Genomic DNA, 22,319 nt, shown 5'->3' with positions numbered 1-22,319 from the left:
AGTTTGGTGATATAGTAGGAGAATAGAGCTTTACCTGCTAAGTTTTTTACTTTGGTGACTTGGAGGAGTAGATTGTTGTTTGAGCGAAGGGATCTAGATGATACGTATGGTTGGATTAGGTTTTTAAGGGCTGAGATTTTTTTCTGGATAGTGGAGGATTTTATAGGCTAAGGATAATTGATTAAATTGAAGTAAGAGTGGGAGCTCTATCCAGTCCAGTTTCTTGAGGGATTGACAATGGTGGGATTTGTAGTGGGCACCTGTGGCAAATTTGGAGATTTTGTTATAGCAAGTTTCAAGCTTGGTGAGGTCATTTTTACAGAGGTTTATTAGGACAGGGGATGCGTATAAAAGTGTCAATAGTAGGTGTGTTCTAGCAATTGTACTTTTTGTATTTTTAGTTAGATATTGTTTATTCCTGTAGGATTCTGAGACATTCTAAATGGCTTAAAGCAGAAGGACATTTTTCAGGGATAGTGGATTTGGCATTGTGTGTAGTTGGTGTCCAGTTAGGACAACATTGGTCTATATTGGTTATATCCTTGTGACTGAGATGTGCGATCCTATTAGGGATTTGCCTAATGCATTGTTGAGCATTAATCCTTACCTTATTTTGTTATACAGTTTAATAATATGGGAGTTCCGCCAAAAAGGTTATTCCTGAATTTACTGTTATATTTATGTCAGATGAGTACAGACTTTCAATATAGCTCTTTGGGTACTTGGTGAAAGTTAGAGGTAACTGTAACAGCTGTCTCAGCTGGATCCATTTGTAGGCGATTGTTGGCAATGTTGCACAGGTCTTCCAAAAGCTGAAGAAAGTTTGCCCTGAATATGCCCCTAAATTCAGTTACATTTGGTGATGGTGGTAGCACTAAGCTTGGCAGAGATGATAACTTTTTTGTGATCAGATTTAACCAGAAATGAGGAGATGTGTAGTGAAGTGCAGGAGGGGGCAAGGGTGATAAAGAACAAGCCAAAGATAACTACAGCCTCTATTGGACAGTTTTATAATTTGCTCTACTGTAATGGTGTTAACTAGGTCTAGGAAACAAGCAGCATGACCATTTTAAAGGTGTAAGTGTACCTGTCAATGCATGGGCAACTGAATTCTCCTAGCAAGAAGGAAATTGAAGATGTTTAATCCATCAATGGCATTAAGGTAATTTCCATGGGTTTTGGATGTGTTGATGTCCATATCTAACCAGCAATGATGTAATAGTTGGTTTTGTTAAGGATGATTTGGAACTCCAGGAGCTCCATGTTAGGGTCATACGTTTGTACTTTGTTCTCTATCAAGGTGGGCCCCCAGTTGGACAGTTACCTGTCATTCCACAGTGCTAAATTCTTTGTCATGGTGAGTGCACCCAGCTAGAAATTCATATGTCATGCTGTGGAACATTCCCAAGCCTCTGCCTCCCTCTGAGTAACACTCTGTCATGCTGTACTATGATTTCTGTCATTATAAGCCTTCCTGCAGCTGCACATTCATGTGACATGACCTTGCACTGCAAATTAGCCCTTTCTACTGTTCCATAGCTGTCTCTGATGTTGATATGTACTTATTATGCTCAATACAGTGTAGCAGTACCTTACTAGACATCTTATTTTCTTTCATTAAGCCTGCATCACAGTATGACGTCTTCATCTTTGAAATGCTATTTGTGACTTGCCTAACTTAATTATCGCTTCTGAATCATGGCAACTGTGCTTTTATCATGCTAAAACAGCCACTGTACTGTGGCAGTTATGGTAATGATATAACTTAGCATGATCATCTCTGAATCACTGCTATAACACATTGTGCTATCACTGGCAGAGTGTACTAGTATGCTTGCCTCTGCATGTTACTGGATTAATGAAACACGTGCACTCTATGACCATGTACAGAGTCAGCAAAGCCTGTGGCAATGTGAATATGTGATAGTGATACATATACTGGCACAATATTGCTGCTCAATGACACAGCTCATGTGATTTTTTTGAATATATGTCCATGTGCAATAGCATACTATTTCACTCATAAAGACAAACATAGTCGCCATATCCACTTCATGGCATTGTAATCAGCAGCCTCTTGCCTGGGGTAGTTTGAAAAAAAAAAATAGTTGTATATCTTTTACATAGGGATGATGAGGAGCACCTGCTGGCCAGTCTGTTGGTGCATTATTTAAACTGGCTGCACAGCACCAGCTTGCCAGAGCAGGAAACTGTACTCAGCAGTCCTGGCATTTTTATAGTGATCTGCAGATGTATTCTGTCAACCAACTCTGCCAGAGGGAGGCAGAGATTAGTGAGAATTTGCCAACATTTTATAGTAATAGCTGTATATCTGACTTTTTGACTACTGACTGTTTGTTTAATTCTCTTCTTTTGTTTCCATACTGCCCCGTCCGTATTTTTCTTTCCACGTGTATTTTTCTTTCCATGCTTCATTTCCTACTTACTTTTTATTTCCTGTATAAGCATATTGTTGCTTTCTATCTCTACCCCTTTCTTATTAAATATGAAATGGTCACCTATCCCAAAATATATGTCCTTCCTTTCCCCACAACCTATCATTCCCTAAGGTTACACTTGTGTATGTCTCTGCTTGCCATTCACTCCTTTCTGCATTACTAGCTCCACCTTTCCTTCTCATTTATATAATGAATTGTGCTGGCACTTTGTGGTGCAGGCCCCCTTTTCGCCTGCTCATATTGCCAAGTTGCTGCTATGAGGCTCTTCCCTGTATCTGTATACTCACACAACTTTGGACATACTACCTTATTGGTGCAGTTGTATTGTTTGTGTGACTGCTCATAGCAAGACTACATTGCTAGTGCTCAGCAGTGTGGTTGCAGTTGCCAAGGCAGATGTAGCCTTACAGATTCATAGGCTTAAAAAATACCAAGGCCAGTGAGTCTTATGATCATCCCTGTCTTGCCAGTACCTTCACTCAGGTAGAACCTACTTTTTACGCAGAGTAAATATTTGGCTTCCCATCCATTTATCTAGGTTATGTTTAAAGGAAGGAAGACAGCGAGTCACAATCTTTAACAAGTAGAAGTTTATTCAAAAACTGGGATGTTCAGGTTAAAAAACAGTCACTAATCATGTTTTATGTACTTGTTTGTGAAGATTTGGTTCCTGGTTCCAGTATTAATAGAGATATTGATAGAGCTATTGGAATAACAGAGATAAAAGAGGTCCAGAACAATCAGGTCTCTATTTACACAGTGTACAAGTAGAGATCTTTCCTCAAAAGTCTACAAGATACTGAGTAAGAGGATAAATCTTCTAGCCTCTCTTACCAGCTAAGGGGCTTTAGCTTGTCATCTTTTTGGTTAAGAACCTTTGGGATCTTTCTAACTGATAGATATGTTTAGTGAGATATATCCCAAATGGGGAATTGTACTCCATATTTGGCCTAATCATTGCTGATTATACAAGGGAATAATTACATCTTTAGTCCTTGATGACACCCCTTTGGCAATTAGCTGAACTAAATAAAAGGGTTTTCTGACAATTGTTACACGATGGAAAGAAGAGAGAGAACTATCAACCCAAGTTCTTGAATGCGAACTTCTTTTTATTTTGTAGTAATGTGTTGTCTGTATGATATGATGAACAGGAAGGGTTATCTACTAAAAATGATAATACTGTGATTTCTATCATTTACTTTGAGGCCATTTTTAGTACACCAAGAGAATACAAGGGAGAGTTCACTCTTGGTTTGGATGTAAGTGGGAAGTCTTAACAACAATCGCAGTTTTCAGTCATCTGCAAATGTTGTTATCCAGTGGTCTTAGCTCTCTGCTTAGAGATATGAGAAGTAAATACCAAAAACGAGGAGTCACTGCACCAAGCCCTGAGGTGAACTGCGGGTCACTTTCATACTTTCTGATGAGCACCTACAACTCACACTTCTTTACTCTGAATGCATGTGCTATGTGGATGATAATATGTACCTAAGCAGCATTAGACAATGTCACATTCTATGGATACCCTTCAATATGTTTACCTAGGATACAGATATATAATAATGTGGGCAAATGTAAATATTGTCCTTATGCAATGTCACAGCTAAAAAGCAGTAAGTGTGTTCCTAGAAGGGATGTATGGTGACATTCTGAGTGTATTTCATAGCTGTGTATGAAGAAAAAGTTCAAGTTGAAGCGCCACTTTATCTGCAGTACATAGATAGCTTCCCATAGATTTTGACAAGTAATTATTGCAACAAAATATTCAAAAATGAATGAAATGCCGGTCACTAGATACAGAGATAAAAACACACAAACAACCCCACCAGCAGGTGTTATAAATTTAAAATGACTAGAACTTTAAGAGTAATAAATAATGTGTTGCCAGTGAAATGCGGGAAAAAAAAGACACTGTTACTCTGATTTTTATTATACCTCTTCATATTCATCATCTTCTGCCTGAAAAAAACACATAAAGTATACAGAGAATATCTGCCAGTACAATAGATGAATGCTGGAAAGTAATAATGCAGTGTAAGAAGCAAAAGGTTACCAGCAAGGTCCTACTGGTCATCACTTCTAAAATTGTCACCTGATAGTATCTCTGAACACGAATTTATAGATGCAGCAGAAGGAAAATTCATGCCGACTTCTGAGTTGTAAAAGAATTTGCAAATGTAAATATGCAAAGTGGTGTTAGGAAAATGAAATGTAGCTTAACAGATCTATGGAAATGGGTCAATGTATAAAAATTACAGTCAATTATAATAATTATAATAGAATGAAACTCATGAGATTTTAGTGAAACATTATGTGTTGAAGGAGCACATCTTACCAAAAAATGTTGGCTGGCACAAAGAGATATTTATTTCAAGTTACCTGGATGTTGAAAATCATTGCAATGAAATGGCAGCAAAACTGCAATAAACTATGCATGAATACAGTGATGTGTTGCAAATCCAAAGAAGGGTCCTTTGATTTCTCTTGTTTAACAGCAGATGAACACTTTATGCATTTCTACTGGAACTTTATTTTTTACAAGAACACATCAGGACTGAAAGTATGAGCTGCTAAGGCTGTCTGAATGAATAAATGACTGACTGACTGACTGACTGATTAATTAATATGTTTATTACTTGGTTTTCAAAATGGGTTGAAGCTCATTTTCAGTGAATGACAAAGCAAAAAAAGTTTCATAAACAAAAAGTATAAAACAAACATGATATAAACATTACAGATATTTACTATTACATAATGCAACTTGGTACATCAGTACATCAGCAATAAAGTACAGCATGATTAGTACAACTGAGGAATCTTTTAGCAGTTTCTGACCTATATTAAAATATTTATTGATAACTCAAAGTTTCACATAGGTCAGTACATATCATAGTATGATAAGGCTCACTGATAAATTTTCACTGGACTTAGTAGTCATTGTGTAAGCATATTATGATTGATGTAACTAATAGGTGGAGAGGATGTAGGAAGCTGAAAAGAAAAGAAAATTTTGTAGGTTGTGATATTAAGATGCACAATTAGGAGAGAAGACACATTGACACAAAATCACTGTGATTTATATTCGGCAGTAAGAGTTGTGAAAATGGGAGATATGAGAAAAGAACATTGGACTGAAATGTGAGATGGTGCATTGTATGTGCCAGAGGGAAGCTTCTAGCAGATAAAAAATACGCATGAACAAGGGATCCTAATTATAAATTACAGGCAGGTTAGCTCACTGGGAATATAAGGAAGCAGAACTCCACGGACTCTGCTGTGCTTGCAGATGATAGTCTTAATACAGAAAGTGATGTAGCAACAGTGTGGAAATTCTTGGTGGTACAGACAGAAATAAAATTATTGTAGAGAGGATAAGGAATGCAATTAGTGCATGCTAGATTGCAATGATAGCTCTCAACAGGGCGAGCGTAATGCTCACAAAATTCATTATTTGTGTAATTTTCTACAGTGACAATAGTCTAAGGTGATTTTAAAAGTCCAAGAGTCAGTGGTACTGTGCATTGATTTGAGCAAGTATTACTAGAGTACTTTGTGCCAAGTTAAAATAGTATAACATTTGTAGTAATTTTTGTTTGCTTTGTATGGTGCATTTTCCATATACAGCAGTGCCATGAATACCAGGAATTACTGCTAAATGCAACACATTTCATTAATGAAGTGAAAGAATACTGTCTATAAAATAAAAAGCAAGAACACATCTGTACATTTACAATGGATATTCCCCTACCGTGTCATGAAAGAGTAAAGTCTGAAGTAATGGGCAGGCAGCATAGAAATAACAGTTACTGAACTGGCGCAGTAGTTGTAAATAATTAGAAAGTGGATATGACAGTCCACTAACTGATTAATGTCCTTGATTCCATTACAACAGGATTTAATTTTGGTTAAGTCCAAAACAAATAGCAATGCTGACATATTTAACAGTTTTTTTTTCTAATGTCTTTATTTTGCCTATGCTTTTTTTTGCATGTGTGTACATGTGTGTGTGTGTGTGTGTGTGTGTGTGTGTGTGTGTGTGTGTGTGTGTGTGTGTGTGTGTGTGTGTGTGTGTGTGTGTGTGTGTGTGTGTGTGTGTGTGTGTGTGTGTGTGTGTGTGTGTGTGTGTGTGTATATATATATATATATATATATATATATATATATATATACAGAGAGAGAGAGATTACTACATCTAGGAAACTTAGTTTATGTTTGATCCTTTTTTTATGCTGCAAGTATTATAGCAATACTTTCTCTAAATTCATCTGAGCATCTAATCAAATCTATTTCAGTGTATAATGTAATACCACTTACATAAAACTCAGTAAGTTTTATCCTAACACTGAACCATGTAGTCTTCCACAACCAATCTTTAAAAAAATCTGACAAATATCTTTTCACTGTCATTTATAACTATGACCCAGATAACCATTTCTGACCCCATTTGTTTTGTCCTCCATGCCCATACCTGTTGGAGAACTTACCCATTCAAATATGTTGTCTCCTTTTAAATGTTTCAGGTGCATTACCTACTCAGTTCTAATATGGAAATTTCAGTGATCTACCATGCTTAAGCTTACCTTCTTAAACTCTTTGCCTTACATGTAATTTCTTCTTCTTCTTCTACTACTAAATCTTAGTAGTTATACCTATTGGTGAATAATAAAGCAATTCACCATGTTAATAACTGGGCAATTCATATTTTCATTAAAACAAGACAAACCAGACAACTGATAGGCTCCAAAGAAGTAGCAGCATCCAAAACAAAACCAACATCCACTGAACTAGACATGAATTACATAAAAAATAAACTGCGTGTGTATATTTTGACAAACAATATGCTTACACTCTATTTTATTATTAATAACAGAAAGAAGATAGTCTGCTTATGAATTGCTTTAATGTTGTAAAAAAAGAAAGTAGTGTTCCACAAGTATTTATTACTATGCCAAATATAAATGTGATTGGTAGACACAAATTTCAAACTAAATAGTTCAATAATGTTATAGATGCAAATTCATAAATATATAAATTTAAAACAAAACTATATGTAAAAGTACAAACAAATCTAAACCCCACAAAATATCCTGGCAGCAAAAAAAGTAAACATGACCTAAATTGAACATGTAGCCTATATTCTCACCCTTTTGTCCAATAAGAGCTGCAAGGCAATGATCAGAGTATCATAAAATTAATTATTTCCACCCATAAAGAAGAAAGTTTTATCCTGCTGAGCACAAAGATATTTAACTAATGCATTCAAAGATTTCCAGGTCCTATGCATAAAATAAGGTAAGATCCTCACAAGGGCATGCTACACGACGTCAGGGGCATTGATATGGACATTAGGCAATGTTGCAACAATAGTTTCCTGTACTACTCTTCTTATCTGCTCAAACCTCTGAACAGAAAAAAAACTCAATGGAAGCCATGTACTACAACCCCACCCATATCACTTCCACTCATGTGCCACATGCAAACCAATGATTTCTCTGAGAGCTCCTCACCTATGTTCACTCACGACCATCCCTTCTGCTTCTCCATATGTTATGGTCCTGCGATAGCTCGGTAGAAGGGAAACAAATGGAAAAAGGAAACAGAAATGAAGTAGCATGTGTCTAAAATTAAGTTTAATGAGTTTTTGTATTCAAACATAATAATTTTGCCTTGAATATAATCAGTAGCATGATAAAAAAAAATAAAAGAAAAATTCTGAGCTGGCAGAGCAAATGACAAAAACATAAACAACTACAGACTGTTAGCCTAGTATTATGAACAAATACACCAGCCTGTCATATTGCATCCTAGCTGCATAAGTGTCTGCATATATGTATATCCCTTCAGAACTCCTACTTTATCATAGTGAAGAGGTCTGTATATCAAGCCATGAGTTATATCATGTAGCAAAACTTAAAACAAGCAAGTTCTCCCACAGACAGCAGACTACATATGGAAAGCTGGAAAAGGCAATGGACATCTAGTCAATTTATTTGCCAAGAAAACACTACAGACAAAAGCAACCATGTGCTAAAGTCAATGAGGCAATGATGAATGGGAGTCAACTAATACAACTCCAACACAAAAGTGCAGTTCACGTCTGACTCTCATAAGTGTCACAAAAGAGCAGGTCTTCCTAATGATATCAAACAAAAAAAAACTTAAAATTATTTTTTTCAGTGGGACTGAGATCCTGCACATCCCTGCACTCTTTCCTATGGAAAGCTACCCCTAACACACCATTACATACCTCTCAGCTATACAGATTTTCACAGAATCTCCAGAATTTTCTCTCATATTTTTAGTCTATTTTCATAGAATTGTGGTTTACAAATCATTGACAAGTCATTAATGACTGAAGTAAAAAAATAATGGCAGGTATTTGAGTTTCAGACTTCATACCGTTCAGAAAATTCATGCTACCAAATTGTCCCTATTTTGGGGCCTTTGTCCCTCCTTTATGGCTTTGTCCAGATTTCATACTCTAAGAGGTTAAGAGGTATGCACCATTATCTCTTAAAATATTGCAACTTGTTTTAAGGTGAAATCCCTGAGATACCTTATTTTTAATATTTTAATACGTGTTGCAGGAACTGCACTTTAGTGATTGCACAATTTAGAGTGAAAGTCACTAATGTCTTACCATTAGCATTGGCATTTATCTAGCAGAAACTGAAAATATTTAAAAAAATGCACATTTTGATTATATCATGTTTTAACAAATGTTAGCAAACATTGTGGATCAACACTCCCTTAGACTTTAATGGGGAAAATGTCCCCGTATACCATAACAGAAAATGCCCCCTAGCCAATGAAGGCAGGACAGATAAATAAATAGATAGCTAGACAGATGGGTAGATTAGATAGATAGATAGATAGATAGATAGATAGATAGATAGATAGATAGATAGATAGATAGATAGATAAATAGATAAATGAACAAAATACATAAATAAATGCATGCATTTTCAAAAGTATAAACAAAACCCAAAGAGATTTACTTCAATGGTGCATGTTGGGTAACAGTGTAGTTTTCAAACTTAAAACAATCTAAAATGCATAAAACTATCAGATTGAAAAATATATACCACTTAAACAGAGCATTTGAGTGAGATGATAATATTAATAAATCTAAATCACTATTTCATAAAGTAAATGAGCAAGCACTGAAATACGGCTGTAATATTCCTAAATAAGACAACACACAGTAGTAAAACCAGCAGAATTTTAATGAATAAGTGCTTTCATGTACCCGTCACTTCATCAGACAACATTTCATCATTGTAACACGTAATTTATATTCATATATGTTGAACAGGATCAATCACAAATACTATCTGATTAAAACATTAGCATAATAATAAAACAAAGTAATATAGAACCAAAATACAAACTAGCCTATGAATTGCTTGAACTATTATCAACAGAAAAATATTCATAATGTTGTCCTGCTAGCAATCATCTCTCCTTCTTTGTTTTAGCTTCCGTTTTTTTCAAAATTGGCTTTAACGATAAATAATCATTCAAGACACTTCCCTGATGGGACCTAAGTGTGAATGTCCATTTCAACTCATGATCCTCTGTCACATTCAACAGATTACCCATACATTCATTCAAATAAACAATGTCTATTACCAAAAACCTATATGTTTGGCTATAGCACGAAATTTCTGCCCCTACGTATACAATATAAGTGATCCTGTATCCTTTTCTTCAACTTTCTATAAGTTTTTCCAACATAAAATGCATGACAAAGCTTGTGCTGGGCTAAGTAAACTAAATTCTTAGCATAACAGTCTGCTTGTACACTAAACTGAAATAACAATCCCGTATCTGAATGCTCAAACTCATTTTCAATGTCTACATAATCACGGTATGCACGCTTATAACATTTCCTTGTACCCAATCTACTACTCATGCTAGGCACTTTCTTATCCTCACGCCCCTTTCAATAAAGCAACCTCTTTAGTGAAGCATTATTTTTATAATAAAACTTAGGTCATTCACCCATGATACTCAACAACTTAGGATAACTCCCCAGTATATTCTAATTCTTACTTATAATATGTTTAATGGCTGCTGAGTCTGAACTATAAACTAATGGCATGACTAAATTATCCTATCTCACTCTAGGATACATATTCATTTCTGTTTTATCTGCAAAATATCGTCTCCCATTATTGCTAGGTTCATTCCTAATCTTAGACATAACATAGGATATATCATGAGGTTTATACCCTCTAATTGCTCTCCTTCACATCCAACCTGGATGTACATAAAAACTGTTTATTTACAACATTGTTAAAAACATGTTGTGGATGCATGCTAGATCTATGCAGTATAGAAAATCTCTGACATTCTTTCCTGAATAGTCTAGTGTAAAGCTGACCACCATTCCCTCTACAAATCTTCACATCCAAAAAATCAATCTCCTTATTGGAGCTATTGGAAGAAAAGGAATCAAAAATAGCATTATTCATTTCCCCATGATCAAAACAACTGAATATAACTGCATCATATTCCAGAATAAAATTATTCATTTCTACACAAAAAAATTACTTTAAAAGTCATTAAATCATCCAACATTTTTACCATTGAGTTAAAATAAATCTCTGCAGTCATAACAACAATTAACCCACCTTTATCTGCTGGCCAAATCACAATGTGATCAAACTTCTGGTTTGATTTCCATTCCCACTTAACACCAATATGCTTCTACTAGACTAAGCAGGGAAGTCATCTTAGATTTATTCTCCTCATGTTTCAAAACTTTTACTACATTTGGGTCTTGTGAGGTCAGTCCCATGATTCCAGATCTATACATGTAACCAATTTCAAGGAAGCCCATACCTCCTTCAGAACAGGGAATATATAATATTGGTATACACTGATTTTTATAAATCATTTGGTGAGCATGAAGCATCCTTCTTGTTTTGCTATCTATTCTATCCAACACCTTTGGGGCCAGTAAATCACTCCAAAATTGTAAGTTAGGACAGGAAGAAAACATAGCTTGAATTTTGTTGTGAGATGTCAATGCTGTTTTCAGAATTAATTTAAGTCTTCTAAAATATTCCTTACTAACATCCTTACTAAGTCTTATTCACATTTGTTCATGTTTTATTGTTGGTCCTTCATCAAATCACAAATATTTATACACTCCCTTGACTCTTGAGCAAGTTCTTTTATATCACATTCTTATCCCAAACTGATGTTTTCCTGATGTTGCAGTTTTCCCTCTTTAAAGGTTACTTTTGCACATTTATCAAGACAAAATGACATTTTTATATCATCTGAAAACGCTTTGACTACTTGCAGTTGTGATTTCAGTTCCTCATCTGATGAGTTATACAGTTTTAAATCATCAACAAAGAGAAGATGAGAAGTCTTTATACTTTGTTGTTTTCTAGGAGCCAAATTATAGCCATGGCCTAATCTGTTAAGTATACAACTTAATGGGTTAAGGGCAAGACAGAATAGCAGTGGTGACAGGGAGTCACCCTGGAATATCCCCCTTTGAATTTTTATCCCTGGAATAATAATTTGCCTTTTATCATGGCTTAATTGCAAAGTGATCTGCCACTGTTTCATGGTCACTGTAATGTAATCACTCAGTGTAGGGTGTATATTATAAATTTTTAAGCACTCTTTTATCCATGAATGTGGGATACTGTCAAATGCTTTTTTGTAGTCAATCCATGCCATACTTAGATTTTTCCCCTTTTTACAATTCTCCAATATGACTTAATTTAGAAACAAATGATCCTTTGTTCCATATGATGTTTTTATTACCATTTTGTTCTATTGCCATGATTGAATTTTCTTCTAAATGACTATAAACTCTGTTGGCATCAATTCCGTGTATGGTTTATATGATGTCATAAGGCAAGTTATTGGTTTATGTTTTTTAGGATAACTTGCAGGTCCACTCTTAAGCAGGAGCATTGTTTTTTCTGTTGTTATCCAGGCTGGTGTCTGTTCAGGGTGTGCATATAAATTGTTCTTACTCATGGCTAAATCTTCATGCCAAGATGTTAATACTTTTAGCTCGAACGTTAGTTACTGCATCTGGGCCTGGGGTTTTCCAAATGGAGGCTTTTCTTAACTTTATTTCAATCTCTCTGGCTGTTTCTTTAGCCCATTTCATATCCTGTACATTTGAACTTCTTATTCTTTCTTTTACTTCTTCTATCCATTTAGCATCTTTGTTATGTTCCACTAGATCTTCATAGATACTTCTCCAAAATGTATCTATTTCTTGTTTTTTGGGTGGTCTTTCAATTCCTTTTGCCTTATTACCCAATTCTCTATAGAACCTTTTGGAATCATCAATAAATTGCTTATTTTGTACTTTTCCTTTATATTTATCTGCATATCTTCTAAGTTTTTCTGCCTGTGCTGAGATTTATAGTTTGTTATTTGCAATAGTGCAAGATAAGCCATGGAGGTGCAGCAGTTAGCATTGTTGCCTCACAGAAAGAGGCTCTCCAGTTCGATTCTTGGCTGGAGCACCTTCTGTGTGGAGTCTGCATGTCCTCCCTGTGGACGAGTGAACTTTAAAGACATGCAGGTAGGTGCATGCATGAGTGAGTGTGCCTTCTTCGAAGGCTAACCACCAAGCTGGCAACTTGACACCGTAAAAATCCACTGCCAATCATAAGCAGACCGGTGATCTGCTGTGGTGACCCCTAACAGGGAAAAGCCGAAAGATTACTATTTGCAATAGTGCAAGATAGATCCTGGTCTGTTCTAATACTGTGTTTTGCTTTTATCACATCCATCTTTTTGAGTATTTTTATTGATCTGTTCCCTCTTCTATACTCTTCTAACAGTGATACTTCTTGTCTTAATTGCTTTATAATTTTCTCTATACGATACTTCCATGACGGTATTCAGTTTCTACTGTTCTTTTCCCTTACTACCCTGTGTTCTTGTGGTAGAACTTTATCTGTTAATAATTTAACTTCACAGTAGTATATTCTGTTTACTTCTGTTATATCACATCTCTATGGACAGTCCAGTTGCTGTGTTCATTTGTTTTACAAAACTTCTAACTTTTTAGGTTTTATTGATGTTCTGCAGTCTGTTTCTTTCATTGATTTTAGTATGTCTATCTACCTCTAGTAAATCAAGCAACTCTTGTCTTAGCTCATTTTCTTCTAAACTGAGGACACATTATTGTTCTTCATTTCCTGCAGACGCTCTATAGAAAGTTCTATAGCATCTTCCTGTGGCACATTCTCTTGTTCCTTCCCTTGCTGCACAGCTCCAACTGAAAGTTTACACTGGTTTCCTGTGGAAATCTCCAAAATATCTTTATATGGTGGCTGATCAGATGCTTCCTGTTCCACTGGTTTCTCCTTAATTTGGATGCCCATTACTCTATCCTGCTGCGGTGTTTTCTGAGTTAGATTTTCTACTGACAAAACACGTAGAAGGTAGGGTAGAATCACAGCAACCTGGTTTATTAGAAGATTAAGCACTTTCATCATGGATGTAACAAGACTTTATCAGAATCACTTAACACCATTCAAACAGTTTAAATATACCTCCCCATGAATCATGTGATTTAAAAACACCAATAAATATTCAAGATATTAAAAAATACTCCTTATTCCAAGATATACAAATATATTGTTTTAAAAAGCATAAATTTGTTTTAAAAAATCATAGTAATTTTACACATAATTTAGATAGAATTTATTAATTTAATCTTATAAGATATAAGTTTTAAAACACTAGAAATAGATACTGAATCATTTAAACCAGGTGGGACTGTAGCATTCAATTTAAGTTGCCACAATACTTCTTTACCTATGATGTGTGGGATTCTTGGGACATAGAGACTGACATATAGCATAATCCTATGAGAATTTGACTATGGTGATTTGCATATGAATGTAATACAAGGCATCATCCTGTTTAACCAACACAGAGTTATGCTTGCTGCTAATATGTACTGAAACTCTTCTATAGCTTTGCTATGGTTGGGCAAGAAATGCAACTGCCCAGGATGCAAAGTGTTGGGGTGGGTGTGGAGAGATCAGATGATTCTGATTTCTAATACAATACTGGCTTTTAAAAGCCAGTATTGCATTTATGGTCAAACCTGAGCACTGTAACACTCCATATGTGGTTCAAACTTTAGCAACAATTTATAGGAATATATATATTTTTTAATTAGCTCTGTAGTGTTCCATGCAGGCAGGGTATTTATAAACTGTAGCAACTGTTTGCTACCATTTATACCCTGCTTGTATGGAACACTACAAAAATCAGGTTTTATCAAAAAACATTTTGTTTTTACTTTTAAACAGTGGCAAACTGCTTGCTACAATACAGCAAGCAATTGCTACAGTTTACACCAAACATGGAGCACTAGAGTAGTCAGGTTTGACTGCAAATGCAATGGAGGAGGGTTTTGGGGAAGGGCACATAAATGGGACCTAAATGGGCGCATATGTGCATCTGGTCACCTGTTTGGTGTCTCAGTAGAAGGAAGGTCTGTTTTTTTTTTTTTATTCTTCAGTGGAAGAGCTGGGGTAGATCTGTAATATGCTGATTGCTACAATGTAGCAATCTGTTTAATACAGGAAAGTGTTTTTTTTTTTTTTGTTCTTTTTTTTTTCTCTGCACTTGAAAAGCTGAATGTGTGGGGTGCTGGATGAGACAGCTACGCTTCCGGACTCCTTCAACTTTTGTCTTTGTCTGGGCAGCTGATGGTCTAAATGTGTCAAATGCAATGAAGCCTTCTACTGCCATTATACTTTCTGCAGATGTAAACCATGTATCCATAATGGCACAGATGTCTATATTCTTCAGAGTGAGGAGAGTTTCTAGGGTATAAAGTTTCTTTTTGAGGCTCCTAGCATTGAGCAGCAACAGCTTTCGGTTTCTTTAGGTTTTAATTGCTATGTCAGTAGGTTTGTCAGTTTGGCATTTCCTACAAAAAGGTTCTAAGGAGATACATAATATTTTAGTCAGTATTCAGAAGCCTGGGGAAGACAGGTGCAGACCCTCCTTTATCTTTTTTTAGTACGGTGGCATCATCCTTATACAAGTATTAGTGTGAAAATAATACTTGCAAAAATTGACTATTTCTTCAATAAGAAATGGAAGTTGTTGTCTTAGACATAATGTGAGTGTTGTAATTTTGAGGAAACAATCAGTACTTCATTTTTGATACTGCATAATTACCAAGTATTGCAAAAGTCATTTTCTGCTTACAACATACATGGCAATTTCCCACACAACTTGTACAACTCACTTTTTTGACATGTTATACTGCAATGATAAGCAAATAATCTTATTGAACTTGCATTTCTTTAATGTGAAATACTTCAACCCTGCACCACCACAGTGGTGCATGCTAACCCCCCCAAACCACCTAAACCTAGACCTAACCTTATCCCTAATCCTAACCATATACAATACATTAACATAACATGGACACTAGATAGGACAGCGCAAACACCCATTATGCACACATACCCACTAACACAATATAAGTCTAACCCATTAACAAGTCTTTACTCTAAGCCTAACACACAAACATTCGCCCACAAGGTGCCCCTTTAACAAACACGGTTATCTTTTTTGACAAATTGGCCTGATTTTGTCCAGTAACAGACTAACAGACTTAAAAGAGTCATAGGCATTCAGAAATGCCATATAGCTGAAACACCTGATATATATATATATATATATATATATATATATATATATATATATATATATATATATCGTGGACATACACACACACACACACACACACACACACACACACTCACACACACACACACACACACACACACACACACACAAACACACACACATTAATGCCTACGTTTGTATACAGTGCATGCATGAAGATGAAGAAATCTTAATTAAAAAAAGTATTTCTGGAAAGATCATGGTTAGTACTGATAACAGCTGATGACATCATACCCAGATGTGAAAGGCAGGTCTGCACCTATAACATGTAGTGTTCATCACTGACCACGATACATATCTTAGACAGAAGCTAGCATCTGAACTTATCGACAGATATCACTTAATAGTCTGTGTATGCAGAGTTAAATGAAACTATTTAATTATAATTTGAAATGAAATTATTTTTATTTATTTATCCTTTGTTAACTAGGTTAGTCACAATGGGCTCTGTCGACCCTTTTCAGGGGAGACCCTGCATCTATGTTGCCTACTTTGTGTCATTTAGGCAAGACTTGTTTCTTCAGAAGCAGTTATGCAAAAACACATGCTTACAATCATCACACATTAACAGCACTGATCATATGCAAGTTATATTGTTATAAAACATGAATGGAGTAAAAAATGTTCTTTCATACAACAGGTATTTGTCATGTTACAGCTTTTGTGATAGAGTGGCATAGTCATTTCAGTGCTACAAATATTTAGTTGTTAGTCATCTGAATAAAAAAAATCATTATTCAGAAAAATGTACCCACCTGGGTCATACATATCTGTACATATGCTCTGTCATTAAGTGTTTAATTTATCATGAATGCAGTATACAACTATTAAAAATAATAATGTGATCATTTTCTGTACAGGTATTATGAACTGATAATTTTCTCATGTAAATCATTAGTTAAATTCCCAATGTCTTGTATAATAAGATCCATCCATCCACAATCTATTTTCCCTGTCTTTTGCACATGGGGTCAGAGTATCACTTGAACAGTGATAATCATCTAGAGCCAATGCTTACACCACTGGATGGCTAGCCCTGCAGTGCTTGTTCTTTCACATCACACACTCACACACGCACTTACACCTATGACCAATTTAGAGTGTCCAGTCCACCTACTGCATGTCTTTGGGAATGTGGGTCAAAGCCTGTGTGAACACACAGAGGACATGCAGACTCTGCAGAAAAGACAGTCTAGCTGAGAATTGAACTGAGGACCCTCTTGCTGTGAGGTATGCTATGTTCTGTGCCACTTTGCAAAAGTTGATGTCCTACAAAGCAAAAGCTTGGGAGGTGGGGATGGTATTTGACTTTGCGTGACCTTTGCAAAAAACAGACACAATAAAAACAACTATTACAGCTATAAAATAAACAATAAAGGAATACAATTTTCATTGAATAATTTCAGAGTTTGATTAAAAATAGAGAGCTGTAACTCTGACCAAAGTTTTAAATATTAACACTTATGTGCTGTGGAATGTCACAGCTCTAGCAACCTATACACAACTTGCAGTCCAGACCATTTTCTGAAAAATAACTTAAAAAGCATAAGATAAGTAAATGTAAATGCTCATACACTTAATTAAACTGAGTGCAATTATATAGGTATTAAAACTGTACAAATAGCAATGTTATCAGTAAGAAGTATTCTTTGCAGTGATAATAGCCAAATCATTCACAGTCTTTCCATAAATATTATAATATACTATAATACACACAAATCCAAAATGTTCTTAACTGAGAAAATGCTAGGGGCTGCTGCAGATCTTCTACATCTGTATGTGCTAAATGCTGAAGTCAAGGCTGCTGACGCTGATGACAATAGGCCTAGACAGAGAAGGAGAAGAGTGTTTAGGCCCAGGGTAACCAACCAGTTGGTACATGAGCTGGAGCTTGTAGGGCGCTACATGGTGGAGAGGGACAGGAACTCACTGAGCTCTACCCATCACAGTAGAAACAAAGATATGTATAGCCCTTAGGATACTAGCTACAGGTACTTTCCAAAGACCAACTGGGTATGTGATGGGGTCTCATAGGTATCTGCATCCAGGATACTCCACCAGTTCTTGGATACCATGCTACCACGTGCTAGTGAGCACATATCTTTTCCCCTCATATTTGAGGTGAGGCTCAGCAATATGCAACACTTCTACCAAGTAGCACACTACCCTGAAGTACTGCATGCCATAGATTGCACTCATGTACACATCAAGGCACCACCTGGTAAGGAGGGTAGAATCTACATCGACTGCAAGGGGTACCCTCAACTGCCAGGTCATGTGCAATACCCAGGGGATTATCCTGAATGAGTGTGCTGGCAGTCCTGGTAGTTATCATGACTCCCATATCTGGCAAACATCGCAGCTGTACCAAATGTTTACTAGGGGGGACATCCCACATGGCCATTTACTGGGAGATGCTGGGTACTCCCTGGAACTGTGGATGATGACATCCATCAGAAATGCACACACACCCATGAAAGAATTCCATAATGAGGCACACGCACAAACTAGGAACATCATAGAGCATGTGTTTGGGCTTCTGAAGTCATGGTTCTGGTGCCTAGATATATCTGGTGGAGCCCTGCAGTACTCTCCAGCCACATATGCACATATGTTTACAGTATGTGCTATACTACACAGTATGAGCCTGTGGAAACAGCTGCAGTAGAATCAGTAAAGGAAAGGGATACACAGGCCCCTACCAGTGTCTATCTCACCACAGCCACAATCACAAGAGGACTTGGAGGATGAGCCCCCTGCTGATCTCCCTATAGGCAGATGTAGGCATGCTCAGTATGCCCTGGCTTTGGCTAAGAGACAACACATAGCACATTCACTGACAACCTAGGGGCCTAGGGGCTGCCACCTTACTCCTACTCACATACATATATTAAAATTGATGCCAGGCAATCCACACAACCGGTACCTATTCATGTATTGGTTGTGTACTGCTTGCATAAGACAAACTCAGCCCTGACATACAGTTCTGTCATCTGCTGCATTTGCAAGGTAAGTCTCTAACCTACACAGTACTTGTAAGGATTACTATGAAATAGTATTCGATGTATGGATTTGCTGCATTAATGCAAGTAAATATAGTTAGCTATTTGGACAGAAGTAAAATCCACATGGGACTACAGATACCCGGTCCACTAGTATGTGTTCCTTAATATTAACTAGGCCTCATGGTTTTAATATTCACTACATCAGTCAAGGGAGATGTTAAAACAGTGGGATGACATGATATTTGGACTTCTGTGTATCCCAGCAGAACATGTGGTGTTGTTCCCCCACACCCAACACAGCCAGTGTTCCCATATAGCTGCTTTAACAGTAACTCATCAATGGTATATCATCAGGCTAGGCAATCTCAAGGCAGTAACACAGAAATTAATTATACATTTTTATGTTTCACTTAATGCAGGAATAACAATGTATGTATGCTGTTGATTGTGTCATGAATGATTCCTCTCTGTCTGGCAACTTGTGTGACTCAGTGGAGAAGGGGTGTAAGCATGGGTGATGGTGTCAATGATTCTAATCGGGAAGTGTTCACATCTTTTTGATGTGAGGTATTATATATTTTCATTTTCTTTCCAGACTGTCAGTTTGTGTGTGGTGTAACATTATTACCCTCTGTCACATATTAATTACATCAGGCAGCTGGAGAATACCATGGACATTTTGAATGAAGTGCAGTACTGCACAAACAGGAACACATGTCATTGTCTCTAACACACAAAATCCCAGGCTGGAGTACAGGTACTTGTGGGCTGGAGTCATTTTATATGTACTGACAATCACAGTGGGCATGCTCATACACTTAGTTAAACTGAGCGCAATTCTGTTGCCCCTTGATCAAAATGACTTGTTACATATAGGTATGTGTATATGTGCATACATATATATATATATATATATATATATATATATATCCATCTGTCACTATCTGTTTCTCACATAGAGTGTACATTTATCTCTATGTATTTACAAATGTGTATATATATATATATATATATATATATATATATATATATATATATATATATATATATATAGGTTCATAGGTTCATAGGTTCATACTAGGCTATCTGCCCTAGGGCATTTATAAGCCTAGCCAGAATGTGTTTGGCTTTCGCCACCCATTTTAAATTTATTTTGCTATGCCCTTTTTTGAGGTTAGTATACTGTGCCTCTGTCTAACAGTGACACAGAAGTGATACCCGGGGTAAACCTACGATCTCCCATCCACTCATCAAGAATCCTCTTGAAGAGAGTCATGAGGGACTCTGCCTAACCTGGACTGGGATTTTATTCCAGAGTGAAGGGAGCCTCTGGGTTATGAATCTGTCCCTCCAGCATGTCCTATTTATTTCAGTGCTGAGGTTCAAGTCTCTCGAGCGCGTAGCTCGATGGGATTTGGATTTTCTGAGGTGCAGCATGTCCATTAATTCCGGGTTGGACATGGCTTTATATGTCAGGCACAGATCACCTCTGAACAGGCGGTATGCCACTGAGTAGAGCTGGAGTTTCTTTAACCGGGCAGCATATGGCATCTGTTTGAGCCCTTTGATCCTCTTGGTGAGGTACTTTTGGGGTCTTTCCAGTTGCTGCAGGTGTCTGGTAAGGTACATCCCAAAAGGGGCATTGTACAAAATTATGGGCCTAATGAGAGATGAGTAAAGAGGCATGATGACGTCCCCTGATCTAGATGTGAATCCCTTCATGATTAGGTGGGCTATATAAAATGTTTTTCTAACCACTTTGGCCAAGTGGTTGTCAAATGAGAGATTGCTATCAACTTGGGTCCCCAGGTCCCTAATTACTTCTTCTGTACTTAATGGATTACCACCTATGTGGTAATTTGTGGGCACTTTGTTTTTGCCAAAGGGGATGACTATACACTTTTTGGAATTTAGCTTGAGGCCATGGCTCTGGCACCAGTTGTCTGTTTCTATGAGGCCCTTTTGGAGGATGCTTGTGTTGGCTGGAGAGTTGATTATGGCGCCCAGTTTGCAGTCATCTGTGAACTTGGTCAGCCACAGTCCTTCCATGTTGGCCTGTACCTCCGAGAAATATATACCGAACAAGAGAGGTCCCAGGACTGAGCCTTGTGGGACACCACTTGTAACTGATTTGGAGTCTGACATGGCTCCAGCAATTCTAACCATGTGGGTTCTGTCCTTGAGCCAGTTTGCAATCCATCTAGTGACATAGGGATTTATATTTAAGCTGGTGAGTTCCTTGGGTATAGTGCGTCTGCTGCAGGGAGGAACCAGTCTTGGTTTTGGTTGGGATTTGGATTGGGTCTGCATTCCTGAGTGATCATAGGATTCCATGCATTATTTGAGGTCTGTCAAGGAGGCAGTATTTTTAATTCATGGGGGCTGAAGGGCCTTTACAGTCTTTTGGCCCGTGATTTTTGAGGTAGAGAAGTTTTTTTTGTGTGGTTTTTTCATTTTTTCACTGTGGGAAAAGGGTGGGGTCGTGGGGTCAGGGAGAGGGGAGTTTATGAAAGATCTGATCTTACCAGTGAGGATGTGACTTCTGGTCTGGAACATAGAGGTCCCAGTGTTGATAATCCAGGTGTCAGTGTTTTTCCCCCTCGTAGGAGTGGGAAGTTCTTGTGTAGCAGCATAGTTGTTCCATAGCATTTGAACCTGGGCCTTGGGAACCTTGGCTGGAGTATGAGTCCTGGAGTAATGCTGGGTAGTTGAAATTAAGCCCAATATAATGGTGTTTGGAGAGACCTTCATATTTTCAGATGTTCTCAGGAAGGCAGTGGGGTTCCTGGGTTTTGGGGAGGGGGGTTGGGAGGCAGGCTATAATCAGGAAGGCAGTTTTACCCCAGTTAGTTGCACACATGGATAGTCTCTGATGTGCTTTAGGGCTTTGCCACCAACCTGGAGGTGTGGGTATCTTTGATGAATATAGATACTCCCCCTCCTTTTGTGGTTTGGTCCAAGTTTTGGGGCCGAAAAGCATGGTATGAGGTATAACCTGGTAGTGCTGGGTTGCTCTCGGGAGCCCTGAACCAGGTTTCTGTTACTGCACAGATATCGATGTTCTCCATGCTAAGGAGAGTTTTGAGTGCGTGCATCTTGAAGTTTAGACTTCTGGCGTTGAGTAGCATTACTCTTAGTTTCT

This window comes from Protopterus annectens, chromosome 8.part1 (assembly GCF_019279795.1).
Source record: "Protopterus annectens isolate FY-2018-M chromosome 8.part1, PAN1.0, whole genome shotgun sequence".
NCBI classification, from domain to species: domain Eukaryota; kingdom Metazoa; phylum Chordata; order Ceratodontiformes; family Protopteridae; genus Protopterus; species Protopterus annectens.
The sequence above is the reverse complement of the archived record's forward strand: the minus strand, read 5'-3'. Positions refer to the sequence as shown.